The sequence below is a fragment of the Ostrea edulis genome, chromosome 10 (genome assembly GCF_947568905.1).
Source record: "Ostrea edulis chromosome 10, xbOstEdul1.1, whole genome shotgun sequence".
Lineage (NCBI taxonomy): Eukaryota > Metazoa > Mollusca > Bivalvia > Ostreida > Ostreidae > Ostrea > Ostrea edulis.
Window position 1 is genome coordinate 31,489,687 of NC_079173.1, and position 26,567 is coordinate 31,516,253.

Below are 26,567 nucleotides of genomic sequence, written 5' to 3' on the forward strand. Positions count from 1 at the left end.
ATTTTTAATCGCGCATGAATATGAGGGATAGGATTAGAACTCGGGCTAGATGAATAATTGCATTTAACTTTCCGTGAAAATAAATGACATGGTGATTCTTGAACTAATATTCTAAGAGAATTCTGACGAAAATTTATCTGAAATGAATTAACGACTCCTATATTTGCTTTATTTAAATAAATCAACAACGAACGAGTTAACATCATTCACATACACACGTGGTACATTTTTACGGCAATACTTCATCTAAAGAGAAAGAAGGAAGAGGCGATCAAGAGACTTCAAGAGAATAATTTGTATCGATACCTGCTACAAATTGTTTCCGGCTGTTACTGTTTTGTCTATTGCGGTAGGCTTTTAATATTTGACATACAAGTACCAATAAGTGATCGTCTCATGCAGATGTGCTGAGTACCATGGATAGTGACCTTTGATCTTGAACGGTTTATGTTCACACAACTTTTGAAGCTTTTGTGGATAAATTCCTCAAGCCAATGTGTCGTATTCCTAGTTTGTGACGTTGAAATTCAATACTTATCTAGTTAAGCATAATGTACTTAAACATGTACATTTTGTTTTACCATACGTTAAAGATTCAGAATAAGCTTATAAGTAAGTAAGTAATTTTATTTATTATAGTGGCATGTGTACATATATTCATACATCCAATTTCATCACAATATACAAATCAATAAACACCCGGCCCGTCGGGCCTAAATGCCACTTTAAACGTTGATATAATAATATATAATGCAAATAATTGCGCATAATAACATTTTCTATAATTATATATACATACATGTGTATACATGTATAATTAGTATATAATGTATAAATAGCTCAGTTGTTGATTTTTCCAAATGTAATAGATTGTCTAAAAGAAAAGGAGGAGTACAAGTATTTTGCTAATTGTCTTGGGTAGTTTGTAATTAACATTCGAAGAACCTCTACATCTGACATTGACATTTGATCAAATCCCGTGTTATCAAACAAAGTTGTTCTGAGTTTAGAATACAATGGACAATAGAGTAAAAAAATGAATTTCGTCTTCCACACAATTTAATGAACACAATGAGCATATTCTTTCAACAGCAGGTTCCCCATAATATCTTCCCGTCTCTATTCTTAAAGGTAAAATACTACATCTAAACTGCGACATAATTGACCTAAAGTATTTTGGCATATCCAATGTTACATAATTTTCTCGACCAAAGGTTGATTTTATAGACACATAAGTTCGTAATTTAGGTACTTTAAATACTTCATTTTTCCAGATATTGGAGTAATAGTAATGCATTTTTGTTTGAAGAGCTTTCATGTCTATTAACAATTTTGAGTCAAAATAACTTTCCAGTTCCAAATTTTGCAAAAAAAATTTCCGAGCACTACACCAGTTGTTTCTACATATATCATAATCCATTTCAAACACTTTTCTAGTAATTCGTTCACTGTCAAATAACAATACTCTATTCCAAAATCTTATCATATTAATCCATCGACGATATTGACTGGGTATCCACCCCGTATCTCCATAGATTGCCAATAAAGGCGCAAAACGATGTACTCCCAAAAAATATCTAATGGCTCGATTTTGAACATTATCTATTGACTGGAATTTTTTGAACCCCCAAACACTGGACGAATAGTCTAATATAGGTAAAACGCAAGAGTAAAATAATTTTTCGTAAGCAGTGAATCCAAATTCTTTGTATTGTAGAGATACTTTTTCCAAGTGCCCGTCCTCCAGCTTTAGCAAGGTTTTCTGCATTTTTTGTAAAATTTCCAGTGTAAGTAAATATGATTCCAAGATATTTATAGCTATCTACTATTTCTAATGTATTTGTTCCAATAGTGAATTCAAACTCTGTTCCTTTTGTTCTAGTTTTACGAAAATGCATACATTTGGATTTTTCAGTATTTATAAGGACTCTCCAACGCCTGCACCAGTTGTGCAGTTTTTGTAACATACATTGTAGTTCTTCCGGTGTCTTAGCTATTAAGGCTATATCGTCTGCATATAATAAAACGGACAGCTTTTCATCTGCGATATTTACACCCAAATCCAAAGAGTTTATTTCATGAACAAGGTCATTTGCAAAAATCGAAAATAGAGTTGGAGATAAGTTACCCCCCTGTTTAACACCAGTTTTACAGCTAAACCAGTTTGTAAGTTTTCCATTTACTCGAACGCATGACTCTGAACTTTGGTAAATATTCGTGATCGAGTTATATATTTTACCATTTATATCATTCAACAGAAGCTTATACAACATCATGTCTCTATCTGCAAAATCAAAACACTTCTTTAGATCAATAAATGCAACATACAGATTTTTGTTATTCTGAATTAGACTGTTCAAAGTAAATACGTGATCTTCGCAGGATCTCCCTCTTCTAAAACCATTTTGTTCATCTGCCAAAATATCATTATTCTCCAAGTAAGTAACAAGCCTTTTATTAATAAATGCACTATAAAGTTTACTGATACAGGATAGGAGACTGATACCACGGTAATTCATTGGCAGGCGTTTGTCCGAGGAGGAATCCTTAAGAATAGGACATATGATAGCTTTCCTCCAGATGGAAGGGATGATACTTGAATCAAATATAAGTTGAAAGAGATTACGTAATGTTTTAAGGTATTCCATGTATAATGAAAGGATAATGAACAATTTTGAAGGATTTAGATCAACATAAAAGTTTATTGTTAAATAATGATGAAAGTGAAGCAGATGAAATTCACATGACTGGTAAATGATTAGAAGCTGACCTTTTCGCACTTAAGACTTTTTGGAAGAGTTGTCTGCCCTTTGTAAAAATAAGAAAAATCTAATTTTTTAAAAATGTGTATGGTCAATGATTAATTTTATTTCATATTTTCAGAAAAAGAAAGTATATGTAACTTTCTACCAAGAGATAATTATGAAAATATAATTTGTTTTTCAAATATTGTAATAAAACATGCTTTTCCCATATACTTCAATGTTAAATTCTAGGTGAAATAAATCAGGCAGTAAACAAAATTTCGAAAATTCCTATGGTGGATTATTTTTATTTGATGGACCCTTCAAAATGATACCATGATTACAAATATTCCACCATCCATTTATTAGATATGAAATATGGTCATTATACATTGAATATATTGAATATCATTGGGAATTTTAGAACACTATATGGAATTTCATCATACCCACTAGCAGATTTAGATTTGGAGTGCAGTACAATATCAGAAATTTCTTCCAGTGATATTTCATAATTTAATTCTTCATTGCAGATGAATGATTGAAGTTTCATATTATTTTCCAACCTTATTTTTTCTAGCCTTGAACTATCGTAGTGATCTTGAAAAAAATCAGTATTCACACTACCGTTATACAAATTTTGGAAATGAATTTGCCATCTATTTAAAACTTCTCGTTCATTAGTAATGATATTTCCATCTGTATCTATAACCTCCATTGGCATGTATATTGTATTTCTTGGTCCAAGCTTTTTGATTTTATTCCAAAATTCAAGTTTATATTCGGTAAAAAGCTCTATAGAGCTTATGTTATTTGTGTTTTATACATGCCGAATTGAAATAAAGTTTTCTTATCTTATCTTATCTTATAAAATCTCGTGGGATCCTATTCAGATTAAATCGTGGTTTAGTGCTTTCGACCTTTTCAGATACATGTATTAAACCATATTCAGTAACACTAAAATCACAGGTAATAGCCGAGTGATCCGGGAGTTTTGATTTCATACCTAAAAAATCATGTATCTTGAAATCATCTACAATAGACTGTACTGTAAACACATTAAAATTTGCAACATATCTAAATATATCTACAGGTATACATATATAGTCAACTACAGATTTACCTTTTCGTGAAATACACGTAAAATTGTCATCTGGAAATCTGCCATTCAGAACACAAAAGTTTGTTTCATTGAGAAACTCAATAAATTCATGATAAAGTGATAGGAATTGTTCTCCATTCGGTATTTGAGTTAGTAGTGTTTTCGCGTTAAGTTCTATGAGCCTCTCGGTGTGGGATTTAGAGGACCTTAAGAAAACAGATTTGTACGCTTGACTGCCCTTCAAGTCACGTTTCTTCCGAAGTATTTCTACTTTCTCCTCGACAGTTGCGAAACTGATTTTCACTAACCCTGGTTTCCCCTGAATCCGACTCCCGAGCCTAGCAGCCGCGACTACACTAATCGAATCACTCAGACAGTCAACAAGATCCTGTGCAACTTGTAGAATGTCCTCTTCGTCTGACTGAGGTATATTACTAGCTATTATGGTTACCTCTGAATCCTTGACGGTGCTCGAATGGTGAACAGCTGATCCAGGTTGAGTTGCGTAACTGTGTCCTACTTTCTCTACCTCTTTCACTCGATGAATAAGAGACTCAACTGACCGTGACAAACTGTCGATCTGGCTTTGCTGTTTACCAAGTTCAAGGTCAAAATCTGACCGCATTGCTTTGAATTTACTATCAATACTAGCCATGAACTCATTCTTGAATTTATCAAACTTACTGTCGAAAGATGAACGTAGTTCTTTCTGACCCTTCTGGAGCTGACTCACAGCGTCCGCTATTACAGTCATCTGGTCAATGATTTTGGTTCCAACGTCATCACTGTCACCACTGTCCCCTTCCGCCATTTTCAACATTTTGGATGATGGTTTCGGAGTTTGGCCGTCTGACGACCATCTATGTGTCTGTTTGTCTCCGTTCTCTGTCATTCTTAATCACTCACAAATGGTGCAGCTGACGTGACCTTTTATGCACACACCTCTATCGTGAAACCATTTTCTCTTCAGTTCATCATGAGCTGAAAAAACTTCCAACTTGCCATTTCAACGCATGCGCAAAATCCTATATCTTATAAGACGGTGCTGTACGTATACACCCCACCACCACCATCCTTTGTTGGAAATCGTGGACGAGCCGACTCTGGGGCCCTTGAGAGCTTTGATTTCTGTATTACTTTGAGCCAACTGACTCATCAGAGTAACAAGTACAATAATAATTTCAATTAATTTACAGAGAGGGGGATGTACAAAATAATCAAGTAAAAATTAAACTTTTTCTTTATAGTGTACAAGCACTCAAAAATTTTCCAATTTCATAAGATCGTTGACATAACTGAATTAATTTAAAAACATATGGTCTAGAATAATAAAAAAATTCAAAAATTCCCCTCAAATCGTTACACATTGGGCATTTCAATAAAAAATGAAATTCGTTCTCAATAGCATGAAGTTACAATATGTACATGTACATAATCTATAAATAGCATGAAGGTTACATGTACATAGTCTATCAATAGCATGAAGGTTACATGTACATAGTCTATCAATAGCATGAAGGTTACATGTACATAGTCTATCAATAGCATGAAGGTTACATGTACATAGTCTATCAATAGCATCAAGGTTACATGTATATAGTATATTAATAGCATGAAGGTTACATGTACATAGTCTATCAATAGCATGAAGGTTACATGTACATAGTCTATCAATAGCATGAAGGTTACATGTACATAGTCTATCAATAGCATCAAGGTTACATGTACATAGTATATCAATAGCATCAAGGTTACATGTACATAGTCTATCAATAACATCAAGGTTACATGTACATAGTATATCAATAGCATGAAGGTTACATGTATATAGTCTATCAATAGCATGAAGGTTACATGTACATAGTCTATCAATAGCATGAAGGTTACATGTACATAGTCTATCAATAGCATGGATATTCTATTAGATATGGCTACATTATGGTGTCTTCTTCAATATTCAAAAGATGGTTAGACAATCTAAACTGAATTAACCCTATATATTTAATGGAAAGATTTTGTTTAATATGCTTGTAGGCAGAACCTATCAATAAGGTGTGTTTTGAAGATTCTAACAAGGTTTGTTTATATACATCTATAAGTCTTTGTTTTACCCTTGAATAATTCCAATGTTATTTATTACAAGTGTTTTGATTGGACAAAAATAAAGCTGAACAAGAGTTTACACATCAATAAATCCGAAAACGCGATGTATTCATACACGCCTGAAAACAAACAACACAGTGCGGGGAAACTATTCAAATTTTTGCAATTGTTAATGAAATGAATGAATTGGAATTATAAGAATCAAACATTCTTTTTGAAGAATTTATCGATGTGTAAACTCCGGTCATTTTACTCACAAACTTAACATAAAAGTGCTTTGCACTTTTATTCAGTTTGTGAGTAAAATGTCCGGAGTTTACACATCGATAAATTCTTCAAAAAGAATGTTTAATCCTATAGTATTTTCTGATTTCTTTTTCTTAATGATACATGTAATGTACATCCGTCGTTATACCGGTACCGTTTACACTTTGAAAGACTGCGAAACAATTATGCTTATGATATGAATATTTTGAAAATATACTGCAAGAACAACAATTATTCAATAATTCAAAATCACCAGCCAGATATGTAAGGTAAAATGGGCAATTATCACTAGTGCATTATCTTTAAATTATGGAATACCAGGGTTGCAATTCGCTTAAATGCGTTTTCACACGAAGAATTCACCGACATTGCATGTAAACACTTTGAGAAATTATTTTTGGCAAACCCATAATTATCATAGAGAAATGGATTTGAACTCCAACTGACCCATCTACAAATGATAATCCTTACCTTCGCTTTATTCATTATTGTAATGAAAAGTGAATATAACGAGCAGTGATCAATCTCGTAAATACAATAATGGATACACAATTAATAGTAGAGCAAACATGGACCCTGGACACAGAAGAGGTGTTTATATGGTGTTCGGCTTTATTATTTTTCAAAAATTTAATATTTGTGGCGTGGGTTAGGTGGCCTAGCTAAGGTGACCTTAATATAGTACAGAGATTGCAACTCCCTGAATGAGCAATCGTTAATGGCGATTCATTTTGTAGTGATAATTCAGTGATGGTGAAGTTCAGGCGCGTAGCTGCCTATACGCAAGTACATATCATTTTAGAGAGAGAGAGAGAGAGAGAGAGAGAGAGAGAGAGAGAGAGACTATTCAATCAAATTTAGTCCATTTTGAATTTCAAATTATCAAGTATGCACTCAAACAAATGAAGTAGATTAGAAAAAGTTATTTTATTCGTAAAACCCAGGAGCATCCAATACCGCAAGTACTTTGCGTACATTTCATTTTCTTTCTGGCTACGCGCTTGGAGTTCATAGATAGTTTATATTAAATCCAAAAGAAGAAACATAATCAGATTGTTTAAAAATGCTGTTTCCAAAATTGAATTAAGATCATGCTTTGTAAATAAGCAATTTGTTTTTTACATGACGGAATTAGAAGAACATGACACTCTTTACCGCTTGAGCTTAGAGGAATATATCCCAGTGCATTGAACGCGATCACCTTGTAAAATGGAGAATGGTACATGTATATCATACAACCTGTCAACGGGTCAAATGCTGCCTGACGTATTTCATACCAATTGTTATTTCTTTACACACTGACTTTTGACTACGGATTACTCCGTTTACATTATCAAGATATCGGTCTCACGGCGGGTGTGATCGGTCAACAAGGGATTCTTTCTCCTTCTGGGCAAATGATCCCACCACTGGTATCGTCAAGGATCCGTGTTTGCCCAACTCTGAATGTGTATTGCTTATAGGAATCATGAGATTGATCACTGTTCGTTACATTCACCTTTTCATTAAAGTCTGTGACATATTCTTTCAACTTAATCACTCCAGACCATTACTCGGTGTTGTTCTGTTTGTTTTTTACTCTTTTTTTTGCTGCTTACTACTTGTCACATCAAGTCTATGATTTTTAAAATCATTTATCCATTATTATTTATGATATCCTTACTTAGTCCCCCCATTTTTTTTCACGTTATTACACCATATTATATTGATTTATCATTTTATTCAATCTTTTTCATATTATTTTAGCTTTATTTTTGGTTATTTTTTCTTTTACAACATACTGTCACAATCGGTGAGAGAAAATGCCAAAGACGGGAAGAGGGGGTGGCACCCACAGGCTCGTGCTTAATATTTTTTCATAAGCTATGATGATGATAAAATAGATATATTTGTTTGATGTATATGAAACTGTGAATTCTGAGCATGTCTTCCCGTTCTGTCTGTAATATGCTACTCTTGTTCATAAGCCTATTGCTTTTACAAAATGCTCACCTCCTCCTAATATTATTGCAGAAAATATATTCCGTTTTCCCCGTTTTAGCAACAGCCCAAATATATAGAGTTATTTCTATTTCTAGACTTACTGCATATCAATAATAATTTCCAATAATTTTATATATATATATATATATATATATATATATATAGTTTGTTTGTGCTTTATTTTAAATATTCTATACAATTGCATCGAGAGATCCACTCTCCTTATAAAATATCTTAAACACTGAATGACACAGCGACTGTGTGAGATTGCATCAGTGTGTATAAGTAGCGCTTTAGGAGCATAACAAAGCTTCCTTTCTTAGGGAAGTCGTTGTGGCCGAGTGGACTTACGCACTGGTTTGACAGTCTTGCTAGAAGGTGGGTGCCGTAGGTCGCTGGTTCGACCCCGGGCTGGGGCCAACATTTTCAGTACCTAGTTGTGATTATTTAGTGCTATATATATATATATATATATATATAGTTTTCATTGCATTTGACTATCTCGTTGTAAGATCCCTAATTATACATACAATGTATGGTGTATAATTAGATTATAGCTCATTGTATATTTTGATTTCATTGTACATCTAAATCTCGAATGCATTTAAGCTATATTCTACATTCAAATTACATGTAAATCTATGATTTGCATTATATATTTGAATTCTATTACGCATTTAGATTATATTGAATCAAGTATACCGCAAACGGTACATCATACGTCCGTAGGACAGTGATATTCAACCTTTAAGCACAATATGCACTCTGAATGAGTATAGGTATATGAATAGAAAAGCATTAAGGAAGGTCATGGTGCAGCAATTCAGCTGTGAACTAATCATGTATTTCTCTGAGAGGGAGATTGTAACAGAATGTCAGGGCAATACCTGTATTCATAACGAAATAAGTGTGGAAACCTGTTTTACCTACTGTTGGCCCTCAAGTGGTTATGGTGCACCGATCTATTTGATATATAAACTCACGTTTACGCTTCTTGAGCGTGATATTTTGACTAAATGTCAATGCTGTACATATGTACGTAACGGGAAAAAGTCCGAAAAACATGACCTCGGACGGACGCACGGACAACGCCAGAACATAGTATACCCCGTCTGAGGACAGGTGTATAACAAGAAGCATATATGTACTGCACGCTATATACCAACAATATGAATTATATCATTTTCTTTAACAATTCAGAAGCTTGTGTTTATATCTATTTTTCCATAACTTTCCGATTCGTTCATTATATAAGTATCTGTCCTATTCTTGCGGTGTATAGAATAGATATTATTTACTCCTCACTCGTTCATTAAGGCACCTGTCCTTTTTTATGAATGAACGAGTTAATTGAGTAAAAAAATCATTGAACAATCGTCGATGAAGTTAGATACCACCGCAATTTTCTAAGCAATACTTCTACTACATCGTGACGCTTATTTTGACGCGCAATACCAAGAGGACTGGTTCCATCATTCTGACATAAATTGATATCGGCGCCATTGTTCAGTAGAAGTTATACCGTGCTGTCATGTCCTTCTTCACAAGCTATAAATAGAGGACTGGCTCCATTATTATTACATAAATTGATATCGGCGCCATTGTTCAATAACAGTTGTACCGTGCTGTCATGTCCATTTTCACAAGCTATATATAGAGGACTACAGGATCCCTCATTCTGACATAGATTAATGTCGGCGCCATTGTTCAGTAACAGCTGTACCGTGCTGTCATGTCCTTCTTGACAAGCTATAAAAATAGAGGACAGGCTCCTGTATTTCTACATAAATTGATGTCGGCGCCATTGTTCAGTAACAGTTGTATCGTGCTGTCATGTCCTTTTTCACAAGCTATATATAGAGGACTGGCTCCTGTATTTTTACATAAATTGATATCGGCGCCATTGTTCAGTAACAGTTGTACCGTGCTGTCATGTCCTTCTTGACAAGCTATAAATAGAGGACAGGCTCCTGTATTTCTACATAAATTGATGTCGGCGCCATTGTTCAGTAACAGTTGTATCGTGCTGTCATGTCCTTTTTCACAAGCTATATATAGAGGACAGGCTCCTGTATTTCTACATAAATTGATGTCGGCGCCATTGTTCAGTAACAGTTGTATCGTGCTGTCATGTCCATTTTGACAAGCTATAAATAGAGGACTGACTCCTGTATTTTTACATAAATTGATATCGGCGCCATTGTTCAGTAACAGTTGTATCGTGCTGTCATGTCCATTTTGACAAGCTATATATAGAGGACTGGCTCCCTCATTCTGACATAGATTAATGTCGGCGCCATTGTTCAGTAACAGTTGTATCGTGCTGTCATGTCCATTTTGACAAGCTATAAATAGAGGACTGACTCCTGTATTTTTACATAAATTGATATCGGCGCCATTGTTCAGTAACAGTTGTACCGTGCTGTCATGTCCATTATAACAAGCTATCAATAGAGGACTGTCTCCTGAATTTTTACATAAATTGATATCGGCGCCATTGTTCAATAACAGTTGTATCGTGCTGTCATGTCCATTTTGACAAGCTATAAATAGAGGACTGGCTCCTGTATTTCTACATAAATTGATATCGGCGCCATTGTTCAGTAACAGTTGTACCGTGCTGTCATGTCCTTTTTCACAAGCTATATATAGAGGACTGGCTCCTGTATTTTTACATAAATTGATATCGGCGCCATTGTTCAGTAACAGTTGTACCGTGCTGTCATGTCCTTCTTGACAAGCTATAAATAGAGGACAGGCTCCTGTATTTCTACATAAATTGATATCGGCGCCATTGTTCAGTAACAGTTGTATCGTGCTGTCATGTCCTTTTTCACAAGCTATATATAGAGGACTGGCTCCTGTATTTTTACATAAATTGATATCGGCGCCATTGTTCAGTAACAGTTGTACCGTGCTGTCATGTCCTTCTTGACAAGCTATAAATAGAGGACAGGCTCCTGTATTTCTACATAAATTGATGTCGGCGCCATTGTTCAGTAACAGTTGTATCGTGCTGTCATGTCCTTTTTGACAAGCTATATATAGAGGAGAGTCTCCCTCATTCTGACATAGATTAATGTCGGCGCCATTTTGCAGTAGTTGTTGTACGGTGGTATCATCGCCAACTTGACAAGCTTTATGAAGTGGAGTGTAGCCATTCGTTCCTAATTAATTCATTAAAAATACAATCAAAGAATAACAGCGATATTTCACAGAATTCTATTAAATATTCCACACGCAGACAGGATTACCTGCCATTCATACAAACATATAGTGCATTTGAATAATTCTTAAAAATTTAGATAACCACTAACCATTTTTCAATCGTTTTCTCATTTTCTCAATTTTTCTCGTTTAAAGTCAGCATTTTGCAAATTCGTTGGTCGTTATAACGATGAAAAGGGGAAGATAACGAACAGTGATCAAATCCATAATTCTTATAGGATTGACTGATTGTATCATGCTTATCGTCTCTCACAATAATTTTTCACTCATACGGAGACGTCACCAAGACCGGTGAAGGGCTTCAAATTTAGGCCATTGAGTAATGAGGGTTCTTTAGCATGCCACACCTACTGTGACACGGGACATCCGTTTTTGATGTGACATTCATACCTGATGCCGAGCGTTTAGCGATGGAACTGTCACTACCTGTTTTAACGATTTCGGTCGGTCGCGGCCGGGATTCGAAATCCGGGCTTTTCCAGGTACGGATCCAGGAATTGCGGTTACGGGGGGCGCTAATTTATGAGGCAGGGGTCTGGGGGCCGCCTTGAGGCGCCTGGATTTTACAAATTTTATAGGGCTTGAAATATGTTTCCTATTCAGTCATTTATACTATTTTCGATCATTTTTGATGAGGTGAAATTTGTAAAATGACGGGAATTTTAAGGTTTTTTTGGAAAAAAAAATTCTCCCAATAAGGTAATTCAAGAAATCAAAAGATTTTGTCATTTATTTCTCCTGGAGTGGAAGGAATTATTGTCATTTGCTTATTTTATCGTTTAGTACATTTTTCTAAACAAGATACCACGAATCGATGTGATAGCACATGAAAGGGAAAATGCTTACTGATTTCACATAAAAAATGATAGATATAATATATTTCATATTAATTTATTGTTATTTAATCGATGTGATAACACATGAAAGGGAAAGTGCTAACTGATTTCACATAAAAAATGATAAATACAATATATTTCATATTAATTTATTGTTATTTGTTTTTGACATATTCTTGAATTGGCTTTTTATAACTTATCGGCATTTCATTGTAGATTTTCAGCTTGGAAAAACATGACGTCACAATCACATTCGTTTACAAACTACGCAGGGTTTCCCGAAAGTAACGGAGTTAGGGACTTTATGTATTTTGACATTCACCTTTTCGAATCAATTATCATAATTATGATTTGATTTGACCTCTTTTTATAGTACGCAATGATTTGTAACCTGAACTTTGAAAATTTTAGGGGGGGTTCACCCCCCCCCCCCCCCGCCCTATGCCCCTCTAAATCCGCCAGTGGAACCACCGTGGGAAACGTTATTAACACACATTTACATGTAAATTTACACATAATACCGTGTATGTGTATACTTATCACAGGGAGTGTGGTATGTATATATATAACAATGACAATCCATGCTCTTACATGTATTAGATCAGCAAGTTAAACATCTTGTGTTTGATATATTATTTTTAGCTCACCTGAGCTTAAAGCTCAAATGAGCTTTTCTGATCGCCTGCTGTCCGTCTGTCTGTACACTTTTTACAGTTTTGACTTCTTCTCTAGAACCAATGAGCCAATAATAACCAAACTTGGCCAAAAGCATCCTTGGGTAACGGGCTTTGAAATTTATTCAAATGAAGGACCATGCCCTCTTCAATAGGGATATAATCACAAAAATGCAAAAGTAGGATGGGGTCATTTAGAAATCTTCTCAAGAACCACTGGACCAGAAGAGCGAGAAATTTACATGACAGCTTCCTTACATAGTGCAGATTCAAGTTTGTTAAAATCATGGCCCCTGGGGATCGGATGGGGCCACAATAATATATAGGAAAAATCTTTAAAAATCTTCTTCTCAAGAACTCCTAAGCCAGAAGAGCAGGATGTTGGTAAATGTACGAACATCCACATAAATTCATTCCAAATGAGGCAAACCTTTTATACACACCGGACTCGTTCGCTTTCGAATTTGATATGATGTATAAATACATATTATTCATGTATTATACCAGGTGTAGAACTAAATTATGAATAAAAGCAAGTTCGATAATTAAGAAGGCTGTGTTTGGGGTAATTGTTGAAAAAAATATTTCATCTTTCACAATGTTGGTTGGGGGGGGGGGGGGGTGGGGGGTGGGGGGGGGGGGGCTTTTATTCATTGGATGTAAAATTTGAAAATTCAAATTTATTTCAGTATGTTTTATTTTTTTGAATTCTTATTTTTAATTTGTTGATATTTTTCATGGTAAGTTAATCATTTTAAAATTCATATGCATTAGTATGAAGTATTTGAAACAGTGGATTCTGTGAATGACTTCCCGCTCTTTCTGTAATTTCTGCTTTCCCTTGTTCATGATAAACCTTTTATTTTGTAAAATACTGACCTCTTCATAACATTATTGCATACAATATTTTCCGTTTTCCGTTCCGTTCCATCTTCCGATTCGTTTTCTGTTCCGCCTCTTAGCCAATAGGAACACTCGTGATTTGTATGTAATTTCTATGATGCACGGAAATAAATAAATGATACAAATCACGGATTCATTTTGCATGGATGATAAAAATGTCAGTGAATTTAAAATCTTAGAAGGTGTATATATGTGTAATGACTTGTTATACCCATTATTTGCCCTTAAATCAACTATAAAACAATTGTATTTAAATCATTGTACCTTATTCTCCCTTTTCGATACCTATGTCTGTAGTATTTTGAATTACGGATGTGAAGTGTGGGGATTACATAAAGGACCTGACATTGAAAAGGTTCATCTGGATTTTTTAAAATTTGCACTTGGTGTTCGTAAAAACACTAATACAACCATGGTATATTTTGAAACAGGGCGTTTACCATTGTATTATGTTCGTATTTTGAGAATGTTCAAGTTTTGGTTTAAACTATTGCAGTCTGAAAATTGTTTACTTAATGCTGCATATGAATGTTTATACAATATCTGTGAAAATACAAAGCACACAAATCGTAACTGGGCTACTTTTATCAAGGAACAACTTGATTGTTTGGGACTTAGTTATATGTTGTAATACAACAAAGATTGAAGGATCATTTTATTCAAAATTTACATAGGAACATGCAGTATGAATCAAAATGCACTATTTACAAACATTTGGTTGATAACTTTTGCTTGCAATATTATCTAGAAAAATCTATTCCTAAATTGTACAAAAAGGGTATCTCCAAAATAAGGCTATCATCACATAATTTATCCATAGAAACTGGCAGACATAAAAATGTACCACGTGAAAAAAGGTTTTGTAAAACATGTATCACTGAAATTGAGGATGAATACCACTTTTTGTTATTCTGTCCTGTATATTGCCAGATTAGAGCTAAATTAGTGAAGAAGTATTACTGGAGTAAACCCTCCATGTTCAAATTTATACAACTACTAAGTGTGAACAATGTTAAAGAACTCTGTAACTTGGGGAAATTTATCTGTAGAGCTCTTGAACTAAGAACAGTCCATAATATGTAATTTGTATCGTCATTCTCCTTTTTTACTATCACTATACTAGTGTATTTACTATATAATATTGTATGCTAGATGTCTTTGAAAGAATTGGCCGTTTATTTTCAGTTTTGTAATTATTATCCATGTTCAATTTTGTTATAATGCTATAAGATGTATGTCTTTCGCAATAAAGTTATTATTATTGTTATACCCGGAATAATAACACAAAATGCACGTAAAAAACTTCAAGAAATTTAATAACATAATATCATTTACCACTCTTACAATCCATACTTTTCATTCTTTTTTACTTCTAAGTATTGAATTTTAACATTGTGGATGTTCAACCACTGGCGACACTTTAATTAAATAAGGCATTCCACAAGTACAAAACACTTGCACGGACATCAACGCGCATATTTTCTTTATCCACAGACAGATCTTGTCTTTTTAGTCCCGGATTCACGGATACCAAAGTTACGAACATTCTGTAAATTGCCTTTATTGAAGAATTTATGTGAAATAACAATTAAAATAAAATATCGTCATACTTGTATTATGAAAGAAACATAAATTTCGCATGTTTATGTAGTGAAGGCAACAAAGAATCTCAGACATTGCATACAAATCACGTACAAATTCTTTTAAACTCACGGACATTTTTTTTTATTCACGGATATCAAAGTTACGGAAATTCTGTAAATTGTATTTACTTAAGAATTTATTTGAAATACGGATTAAATTAAAATGCTACGATACTTGTATTAGGCGACACCAATAACATTTCTTGTTCGTCGGATCTGAGAGCTCGTATTTAAAAAGAGCGTAAGAAATAATATTAATTAAAATACCCGCTTCCGTGCGTCCGTGACTGTCCATTTTTCTCAAACTCAGATATAATTGAAAACCTCAGAGCGTTTAGTAGGTAGTATGTCATGGAAAAACGAATGAATCATGAAAGCACAAACATGACAGTGCTCGATTTTACAATTCGATAATATACAGTGACCCCCGGTTAGATTGCCAATATTAGTAATGCGGCAAGTTTGGTATTATAGCGAGGTTGGCATCATAGCGGGGTTGGCATTATATCGGGAGGGGGTATGTGTACAGTCGTTACTATTAATCAAACAGATTTTAGCTACTGCAAAAATAATTTAATTAATGCTTTTATAATTGATAAATACATAGAGGTATATTTCATCTCCCATTTGATTGTAATCGAATTCAATGTCTTCTAAACATGCCAATTGTCAACTATTTTATCAGTCATTCGCAGTAGAAAATCCATTTTAGATTCAGTTGTTAATTCTATCGTATACGACATTCAATGCCCTGACTGGGTTCTACATGGGTAGGAACTGGCGGAGCTTTGTCTTTGCTATTGTTATATAACTTTTCTGCATTCTCACTTTAAGTCGCCACCTTTAACGATATTTGATCGTCAGTAAGTGATTCGAAAAACTAGGCAATATTTTATCGAAATTCCAAAAATATCGGATGGTCACCATCACGTCTGGATACGAAAGCCGATAGGCTATAAAATTTTATTCTTTTAACATTTAGGCGGCCGCCACTTATTTAGCATGCAGAATCTGACTATTTGAATTCTTGACATTAAGGATTTATCTTGTATATAATCTAAATGCTTCCAACTATGACAACTCTTATTATTTAATTCAGTACTTCCAACTATGACAGCCTTATGTTTACTCTCTAACCATGACAACCTTACTCTCTCTCTCTCTCTCTCTCTCTCTCTCTCTCTCTCTCTCTCTCTCAAAATGAAACGGGTACAATCCCTATAATCTCCCTCTCCAATACTTAGTAATATGGATGCGTTATACAACCGAGAGCATTATTGTTTGTCGATTGTGCTGTTAATTTACAAAATGTTATTATAGATGTTCATGATATCAACTTTCGACAGATTCGTGCACGAGAAAAACATCTTAATGTATACTTTATATACCAACGTCTCAGGCATGTAAAATCAGCGGCCTGCCCGTTCACTTTTTGACAAAGTTCGTTCTCCGTTATTTTCATATAATGCAAAATAAAAGAATTAATGAATCAATTTAGGATCATGAAGTTAGGACAAAAGAGAAATTTTTAGGTTCTTTTTCTGCTTAACAACAGTTTTAGACGACTTTTTTTTCCTCCGACTATCCCTAAACTTTGAAAAACAATGCTACGTGTCTGCGTACTATTCTAAATCTTACAAATATAATCAATCTGACAGCAGTACGAAGTAAATTCTTTTTGAAATTGGCAGCCGCCATGTATCAATTTATTTTCTCACCAGACGGCGCGCATAGTACGAGTAGCGCACGGAGTTCTGGGTGGAGAAAAGTATAAATGAAGTTGCGGCCGCAATTTAAATTAAGTGGCGGCCGCCAGTTCAATGAATATCAATTCTATACCCTGGCACCTATCGACTTCCGTATCTGAATCCAAAGCAAGTGAGTCTTGAACTTGAGAAAATTTCTTGCTTTGTCGGGTGAAACACTTTCCGAGGCTAGTTTTAAAAAAACTGGGGCGACGATTTGGGGTGAAACAGTGGACTAACCCCTGACCTTTGACAATGTAACCTCCAAATCAATAGTGTTCATCTACTTACAATATATCAGTGTGTCAAGTTTGATGCCTGTAAAGCAAAAAGGTTCTCAATATATTGAGAGGACAGTATATTCCTATGTCCAGTTTGACCCTTGACTTTTGACCATGCGACCTCAAAAGCAATAGCTATGTCAGTGTACGAAGTGTGGTGTCTGTCAAGCAAAGGGTTCTCAAAATATTGAGCAAACAGTATCTTCCCATGTCCAGTTTGACCCTTGATCTATGCCCTTGTGACACCAAAATCAATAGGAGTCATCTACTTCTTACGATGTACCAGTGTGCCAATTTTGATGGCTGCCAAACAAAGAGTTATCAAATATTGAGCGAACAGTATATTCCTATATCCAGTTTGACCCTTGACCTTTGAGCATGTGATAACGAAATCAATAAAAGTATTTTTCTACTTATGATGTACCAGTGTACCAAATTTGATGTCTGTCAAGCAAAGGGTTCTCAAGTTATCGAGCGGACAGTATATTTCTATGTCCAGTTTCACCCTTCACCTTTAACCATACGACCTAAAACAATAAGGGTCATCTACTCCTTACAATGAAGCAGTGTACCAAGTTAGATGTCTGTAAAACAAGGGGTCCTCCAGACATTGAGGAGGCAAGACATTCATATGTCCAGTTTCAGTATGTGACCTCAACATCTATAAAAGGTATCTACACCTTAATATGTACAAGTATGCCAAGTTTGATGTCTTTTAAGCAAAGGTTTCTTAAGATATTTAGCAGACTGTATCTTCCCATGTCAAGTTTGATCCTTGACCTTTGATCATGTGACATAAAAACAATTGAGGTCATCTACTCTTTACGGTGTGCCATTTTACCAAATGTGATGTCTATCAAGCAAAGTGTTTTAAAGATATTTAGCGGATATGATCTTCCCATATCCAGTTTGACCCTTGGCCTTTGACCACGTGACCCCGAAATCAATAGAAATTATCTACTTCTTACGATGTAGCGGTGTACCAATTTTGATGGCTGTCAAGCATAGAGTTCTCAACATCTTGAAAGGACAGTATATTCCTATGTCCAGTTTAACTCTTGACCTTTGACCACGTGACCTAAAACAATAGAGGTAATCTATTCCTTACGATGTACCAGTGTACCGAGTTTGACGTCTGTCTAGGAAAGGGTTCTGAAGATATTGAGCAGACAGTATTCACTTGTATCCAGTTTACCATTGAGCTTCGATTGATTGATTGAATCTTGCTTAATGTTTCTCTCCAGAATTTCTCACTCATATGGAGAAGTCACTAAGTCCGGTGACGGGCGTCAAATTTAGGCCTTTGCTCGGCGCTTACGGCCATCGAGCAGAGAGGGCTCTTTAGCGTGCCACACCTACTGTGACACGGGACATCCGTTTTTAATGTCATCTATGAGGACCCTTGACATTCACACCTGATGCCGAGCGTTTGGCGATGGAACTGTCCCTACCTGTTTTAACGACTTATGTCTGTCTTGGTCCATTTTGGGACCTCTTTAAACACAGACTGTGGTGTACGTTATCGGCGCCCAACTCCAGGCCATGGTGATTGCAAAGTTGTTGTTTCACTGCAGTGTCTTGGTGTGCCGCTATTTTGTCGGGGTCTTTCAATATAGTTAATGTTTTTGCAATTTGAATGGTTTAGTAATTTTTTTAGATAGATAGAATCCATTATTTAGACATTTTGTAATCACAATTTGGTAGCTTTGTAAATTTTTGTGTGTACAAATGTGATGGATTTGTCTATGGATTAGGTGTTCTCTGTGTTTGCTTGTGCCCCTCCCCGGATACTCCAGCACTCGAGCGGCATAACACCGCGTCCCCGAATTTACACATGAGTGAGTTGGTAGGCAATGTAGATGTGGGAGTTCCCTCGGCGGCATGAAAGGTCGTAAGTTAGATTTGTTTTCTCAGGGAACATCATGGGTGGTGATTATTTCACTCCGTCCTTGCCTTCTTACTTAAGGGAGGAATTCGAAGGTTAATGGATGCCAATGTTTGGGATGAGGTTTACTAGTCCCCAGTTCATTTCTCGAGAGGTTGACAGTTGTTAGATGGGGATCTCCGTATTGTTGGTACGACTTCCCGGAGCACTTTCTTAGTTTCGTTTGACCCAAGAAAAGTTCCAGCCATAATACCAGAAGGTGTAGGGATTTAGATTGGTTGGCTGACGACTACTCGTCCACCATGGGGAGGGAGTCAGTTTTGCCCGATATCCCAGTGAGGCCTACTACGACTATATAGTTGAGGGTTACATATCCAGTTCTGAGAATCTCCCAGAATATCTAATCCCCGTCACTGCATCCCCTCACTCCAGTGTCGGGAAGATCAGCCCAACCCCCTCGACAATAACGTGATGAGGAGGCCCCAGGTCAGTTCAGTCAGGATTTTTATCAGGGGTTCTATTCAGCGCTAGCACATACATCAGAATCGCATTCTCTAAATGCTCTATAGTTGGGGCCGGGAGTTACCACCGGAACTCATCAGCTCCCATAGTCCCTTCATTGTCCCGATCTCCTCACAGGACCCTCTGGCCATTTACCATACACTACAGCTTCGCAAAACCTACTCATTCCATTTCCTTGACCCTATGTCTGGGGGAGTTCCCAGTGCGCCTACTCCTTGGTATCCCCCATGGTTGGTGGTTATACGAGCACATATATGCACCACATTGTTGTCATGACCGTCCCCTATCAGCAGGTGTCTTCTGCTCACTTTCAGGCACAGTCTGGTACCACTGTTTGTAGGGGAGAGGGGGATGAATAACCAACGTTAAGTCCCAGTTAGGTAAACCATGATCACATACGTTATTCTCTCAACGTTCCACCTATGAGCTAACCCCAGTACCCCATACACTCTTCCCAGTCCCCAAATACTCTTGTACTGGTAAACACGCGATTCGCAAGAGCTTATTCTGCGTAAGATCAGTTTTGAAATCGAGGCAGGATACTGAAAAACACGTCGATGTCGCGTTTAAAGTCAGTATTTCGCAAATCAGATGATCATTATGATGATATACTTTGCCCATACAACCTATCATTGGGTCAAGTGCTGTCTGAAGTGTTTCATACTGATTGTTAGGCATACAGTTCTTGGCATATTGATGTTCACGACGGATAACTCCTTTTTCTTTATATAGGGCTCACAGCGGGTGTGACCGGTCGTCAGGGGATGCATGTTTGCCCAACTCTTTATTTTATATTCATTATACATGCAATGAAATTGATCACTGTTCGTCATCTTTGCTTTTCACAAGTATGAAGCAAATACGGAATACTCTCTGTCGGATGTGTTTTTGCGTTCGCTGAGATCACTGAATAAGTTTGTTTTGTAAATTTCTGATATGGAAATTGATGTAATATATTTTTAGAAGCGACAAATATAATTGGTCTGTGAACATACTTTTGGTAAATATTTTAGGTAAAATTCATTCTTTACCGAGTCACTTCTATGATCTCCCAACATTATAAATGTCATAAAATGTACATTAACCTTACAATGAGTTTGAACGATTTGACTGCGTGTACATAGGATCCACAAGAATTACATTGTTTTTCTTTAGTTTTAATCAAAGTTCAATAGTTCTTTCTGCAATATATATATGTATCATTTGATTTGGAAGCAGACGTTCAAGTTCGTTTAGATATTTCAGAGGCATCCGAATTGGATGATTTCGTTTACCTGATTGTAGCTCAAATGTCCTTCTCCCAACTGTTTTTTTGGTTGCGACTATAAGTTGGTAATGTCCCTCATCATCCCTTGAAAACCTTTTCATGTGAAACGAATCCTTTCTCATTTGGCCAAATATTGACTTTCTAGTTTGTCTTAAAATTTCGAATCTGTTTCTAGGATGGTTTTTCTTTAGCCAGATGAACAGAGATGCATCAACATCAACGCTCGCCTTCAATTTTACGTCATTGCCGAACTTCAATTTTGGAACACTTAAATCTATCTGAGGTATATCTACATGAAAATAAAAGAAACGATTTTGTAAACAAAATTACATAAGCCCTGTTCTCGAAAAGTTATTGACTGCATTTCGCAAGAACTATCGGAACTCTTTGCTGTATATCAATTAAACTTAAATTGATAACAATCTATAGTTTTCTGAGATTTTGAGAAGATATAATGCTGAGACGGTTAACCGTGCTTTTTGTAGTTTAGTTGGTTAGCTCGACTCAGTATGCCGGGAATTAAACTCATGTAATAAAACACAAAATGAAGGAATAATTTTAAACACTACATATATAGTAAATATAACACGAGTTATGGAGACATAATTTGACATATTGTGGTTAAAGTTAGTTTTGTTCTGGGTTAGGAAGGGGCGATATATAACCCAGAACTAACTAACAACGTAAATATAAGATATATTCGTCGGTGATACAGAAATCATAATATAATAGAATTTTCCATCCATGAAGCCGTCAATGCAATTTACCTTGGTTGACATTGTGATTATATTTTCATTGAATATAAAGCGCATTCTAAAATTCTTCTAAATTGTTGATTGAGAAATGATGCCAAGTTTAAGTAGTGTCCGTTCTTATTCTGAAATATATATTCTGTGATCTAAAAATTCTTTGTTTGAAGTTTCCTTATATCTGCTTTCTTTTCTATTTGAACGATGAATTTGCTTATCAAAAACTCAGATGACTTAGTTGTTCTTTCAGTTTTGATAATGTTTGAAAATCAACACGTACTTTGGATATCTTCAACTTGAACATCTTCTACAGTGTCTGTCCATAAGAAAAAGAAATGTCGTCTCAAACTTCTATCCTCGTCATTAAACGTCATACATATCTGCAAAGATTATGTTATGCAGGTAAATGTGTAAAGCGAAGTGTTTGATTTAAAGGGTTTTATTTGATTAACAATTATATCAGCAAGAATTTCAATTTTGGGTCATGATAATATGCTTTATATTCTCCCTCACTTTGTTCGTCCGAATATAAATTAATTATACTCTGAATGTGTATGTATAAATATGAAAATCATAAAACACCATGTTTGGAATGCTGCTCGTTAGAACGTTTTTATTAAACTCACAAACTTATCCCAACCGCCTGTAAATACACCAACACACATGTATTAATATTAAATGGCTTCCATAATGCCTGCTATCCTTGACTCACGTTCTAACCGAGCTGTAGAGTGACCTATTCGAACATTCCTATTTATCTGACCATACCACGTGACACACATACACCAGAATGCTCACACAGCACTTTGCATTGAAAATCAATATCCATAACGAAAATAATATTACATAAGCCCGTGGGGATCCGAGTTCGAATAGGTCCGTAATATCTCTTACTTGTCTTAAGGGATGATTAAATGGGGTGGTCCTCTTGATCAGACCGGGAAAAAAAATTGAGGCCCTGTGTCACAGCTGGTGTTACATGATAAAATTCCCTCCCAAAGGCTGTAAGCGCCGAACTTAAACCTACATTTTTGCAACCCTTCACCGGCAAGGATGGTGTCTCCTAATTGTCTATATCGCATAATTTGATCCGAATCGCAAATAGACAAAACTACACAATCGTCGATACATGCAAATGACCTAAAGTGCGCAATGATTCATTTAGCTGTGAAGCAGCCATCTAAGTTCTAGGTACAACCGGAGCATGAAAAGAAATGCATACAAATAAAGGTGAAAATAACGAGCTGATCAATGTAATAAATTCCAAAGAAAGGTGAAGATAACAAACAGTTATCAATCTCATAACTCCTATAAGCATTACATACAAAATAAATAGTAGGGCAAACACGGCAAAGCTAAGACTACGGTATACACGGTCCCCTTGAAATACCAGATATTGGATTAGGTGGATAGTAGGAGGAAACATCCCCTGTAACTGGTCACACCTGTCGTGAGCTTTACATCCTGATATGAAACCCAGTCAAAATCAGTATGCAAGGAACCGTCTGAATATTGGTATGAAGTAGATCAAATAACATTCAACCTAATGACAAATCATATTGGTGACGGAGATAAATAAAGATAAAAAGATGTTATTTGAGACTGTTGAAACCGTTGTAATATCAACTTATTTGTCGGTAGCCTGCTTCGATTTGAAAATTTATCACACGCAGAACATACATACGAGACATATAAACACACATATGTTATATGCAAGTGATAATGGATAACTCCTAGATGAATAAGTGAAGTTGACGATGGAAAATCTAAGTTATCGTGTTTATCATACTCACTTTTTTCAAAGTGTGCGCAATTTCCTTGATGGATGCCATGCTTTGTTCCTTATTCCTTTTACTTGTATAGGAAGCATTGCTAAGATGTTTTAACTGCACACCAATGTCAACAAAACTATCAAGACTCTTCATTTTGGTCTCTTGATCTATAGCTTGTTCTCCCGTTGTAGTGACAATTGAGTCACTTTTCTTCAGCAGAGAAGTGTAGAAAGTTCCAAATTCTTATGAAAACATAGACACATTTAAGAAAAATACGGCAATTTTTTTCCTGTGAAAAATATTTGTTTAGTTTTGATATTTACATTCTAATTAATACATGAAACCAAGCAATACAAATCACAGTATACGCGAGAGAGAGAGAGAGAGAGAGAGAGAGAGAGAGAGAACATAATGTTGTCATGATTGGAGAGAGAGAGAGAGAGAGAGAGAGAGAGAGTAAACATAAGGCTGTCAATGTTGGCAGCATTTAAGTAATAGGGTTGTCATAGTTGGGAGCATTAAAATATATCCTTAATGTCTGCATTTCAAATGTCAGTGTCTGCAAGTTTTGATGTAAGGGTTAGGGTACTTGATGTAAAATACTGTTAGTATTTTATGTTAATAATATTGGTTCAAGTTTCTCATTTCTTTTTGAAATCTTAAAGTTCACAGTTTTTTGTAGCCATATATTACAAATTTGAATGTGTGTTTTGATATCTATAAGTAATTTGTGAATAGATAGTTTTTCATTCAAAGAACGCTTCTTATAAATGTATGATTTAAAAATCGGAAATATTAAGTATGTTTCACTGGTTTTAGAATCGAGGTTAAGTCCAAAGATAAAAGTTAATGGATTTCTTGGAATAATAAATCCCCTTGTCTGACAATACTCAAAGCATGTATTGACTAAGTCTTGGTCAATATGCCACTCCCAAAGTATATGACAAATTGCCTCTTCATATGTATTACAAAAGTTGCATAATTTACTTTCTTTCAATCCTCTTTTAAACAAAAGGCTATTAGTTGTTAGAATATGATGGTTGATTCTATACTGTAGCCATTGTTGTTTGGAACTCTTAGTGTTAATGAAATGTAACCCCAAATAGTTTTCAATCTAATTCTGATAAAGTAAGATACTATCCTCTTTTGGTTTATAAAATGATTTGACATATTCATCCAAGTTTAGGTTATAATACATAGTCCTACTGTATGATGTTTTTTAATGTTTTCCGCCACACTCAACAATTTTTCAGTTATCTGGTGGCGCCAAGTTTTTATTGGTGGAAGAGAGAACCCAGATACAATGTACATATGTACCTGGGAAGAGACCACCGACCTTCCGAAAGTAAACTGGGAAACTCTTTTTGGATGAATAAAAGAGCTTGATATGAAAAGGTTCACTTCTTCCTTTAAAATTATCTGACTTTTCATGCTAGCTGTTATTGATTGATCACTGGTGTCCCGTAAAAGTAAACATTTCCTTAAACACTGGAGACCAAAAACGGGCGAGTGTAAACGCCGGAATGGGGCCGGAATGGGAGTAGTGGCATGAATTAAAATCACTATACTCTCGTGGTGATTCTACCGCGAGTGAGTCTCCATACTTTTTAAAGTCATAAATATGGAAATGCGGGTGCTTTATTTTGTATGCACAAAGTAGAACATTATTATGTTATTATAAACTAACAAGAATTAATAAAAACATGACACTTGTTTTTACTTTCTCTCTCATTTTACGACATTCATGAAGTTACGATTGTGAACAAACGCGAGCTCGAATACATGGCCGTAGGAACCGGGGGGGGGGGGGGGGGGGGGCACGGGGGGGGGGGGGGCGTGCCCCCCCCAATATTTCCCCCCCCCAAAAAAAATTCATATAGTAAAATTCACATATAGTGTAATCTATAATTATTTTTAAGCAGAAAGTTCATTTAATTCAATGAGACTCAGAGTCAGTCAGTGTGACTGTCCTTTAGCTTAAATAGAAAAAATATGAAATGCACTTAATGCCTTAACATTTCTTAGGGCATCATCCAAAAGGTCTAATCATAAGGTAATGGTTCGGTTCTCATTCCCAGCTCCGCATATGGCATCAAACCTATGATATGTAGTGACTGTTCCTTTGCCAAGTGCCCGGCACTAGTGTCGTTTAAAGTCCTTTACCGGTATTTGTTGACGACTCATACCAGTCAAAAAATCTCGCAAGAGACGACTGATCAAAAGGTATCTAATATGTGTGACCTTGACTAACTTTCAAGGTCTAATAATTTATTAGATAGCTTGTTCATAGAAACTTCGTCTTGATACAAAAATGTCTATGCCCAACTGCCCTAATACCAGTTCAACGTTTGTATATATTCAAAATCTTTTTGTAAAGCTAATATGATGAATTGTTGACTTTTTTATCATCACAGTTTGTATGGTAAAGGTAAACCCGACAATGTGTGAAGTACTATTTATCAGTGACGTAACACCCCCAATGTGACGTAGGTCATGATGTGTAACAACTTTTTCAAAGCTTGTAAAGTCTCAGGCTGTCAAGACCTGTTTCATTCTCGGTCCAAGAGTAGACACTATCGTATCAGTGTAAGATCAACCTTCCGCACAGTTTTAACTTTGATTATATTTCACAATGCATGCCCAGACGGACGAAAGAAAGGCATTTTTCGAAAAAGTGCACGAAGAAGCAAGGAATGCAGGAAAAAAGGGATGGGGAGCACTAAGTTTTCTTGTTAGACTCAAAGGGCAAATTTTTAAGAAATATCCTCTTCTAACAAGCATGCCTAATATCCCAACTTCGAATATTCGAAAAGATGCTGTTTCCTCAGAGCTTTATCCAAATGATGCTCCTTCTGAACTTATC

The 26,567-nt window shown here is 35.6% G+C and overlaps 1 protein-coding gene and 1 pseudogene across 5 annotated transcripts in view; both read right to left on the bottom strand.

The window, feature by feature from the left end:
- Positions 1–26,567, bottom strand: part of LOC125648776 (uncharacterized) — a 235,422-nt gene that overhangs the window by 148,261 nt on the left and 60,594 nt on the right. The gene's annotated exons all lie outside the window — the stretch shown is intronic.
- LOC130050745 (ankyrin-2-like) overlaps positions 8,338–26,567 on the bottom strand; it is a 32,918-nt pseudogene continuing 14,688 nt past the window's right edge.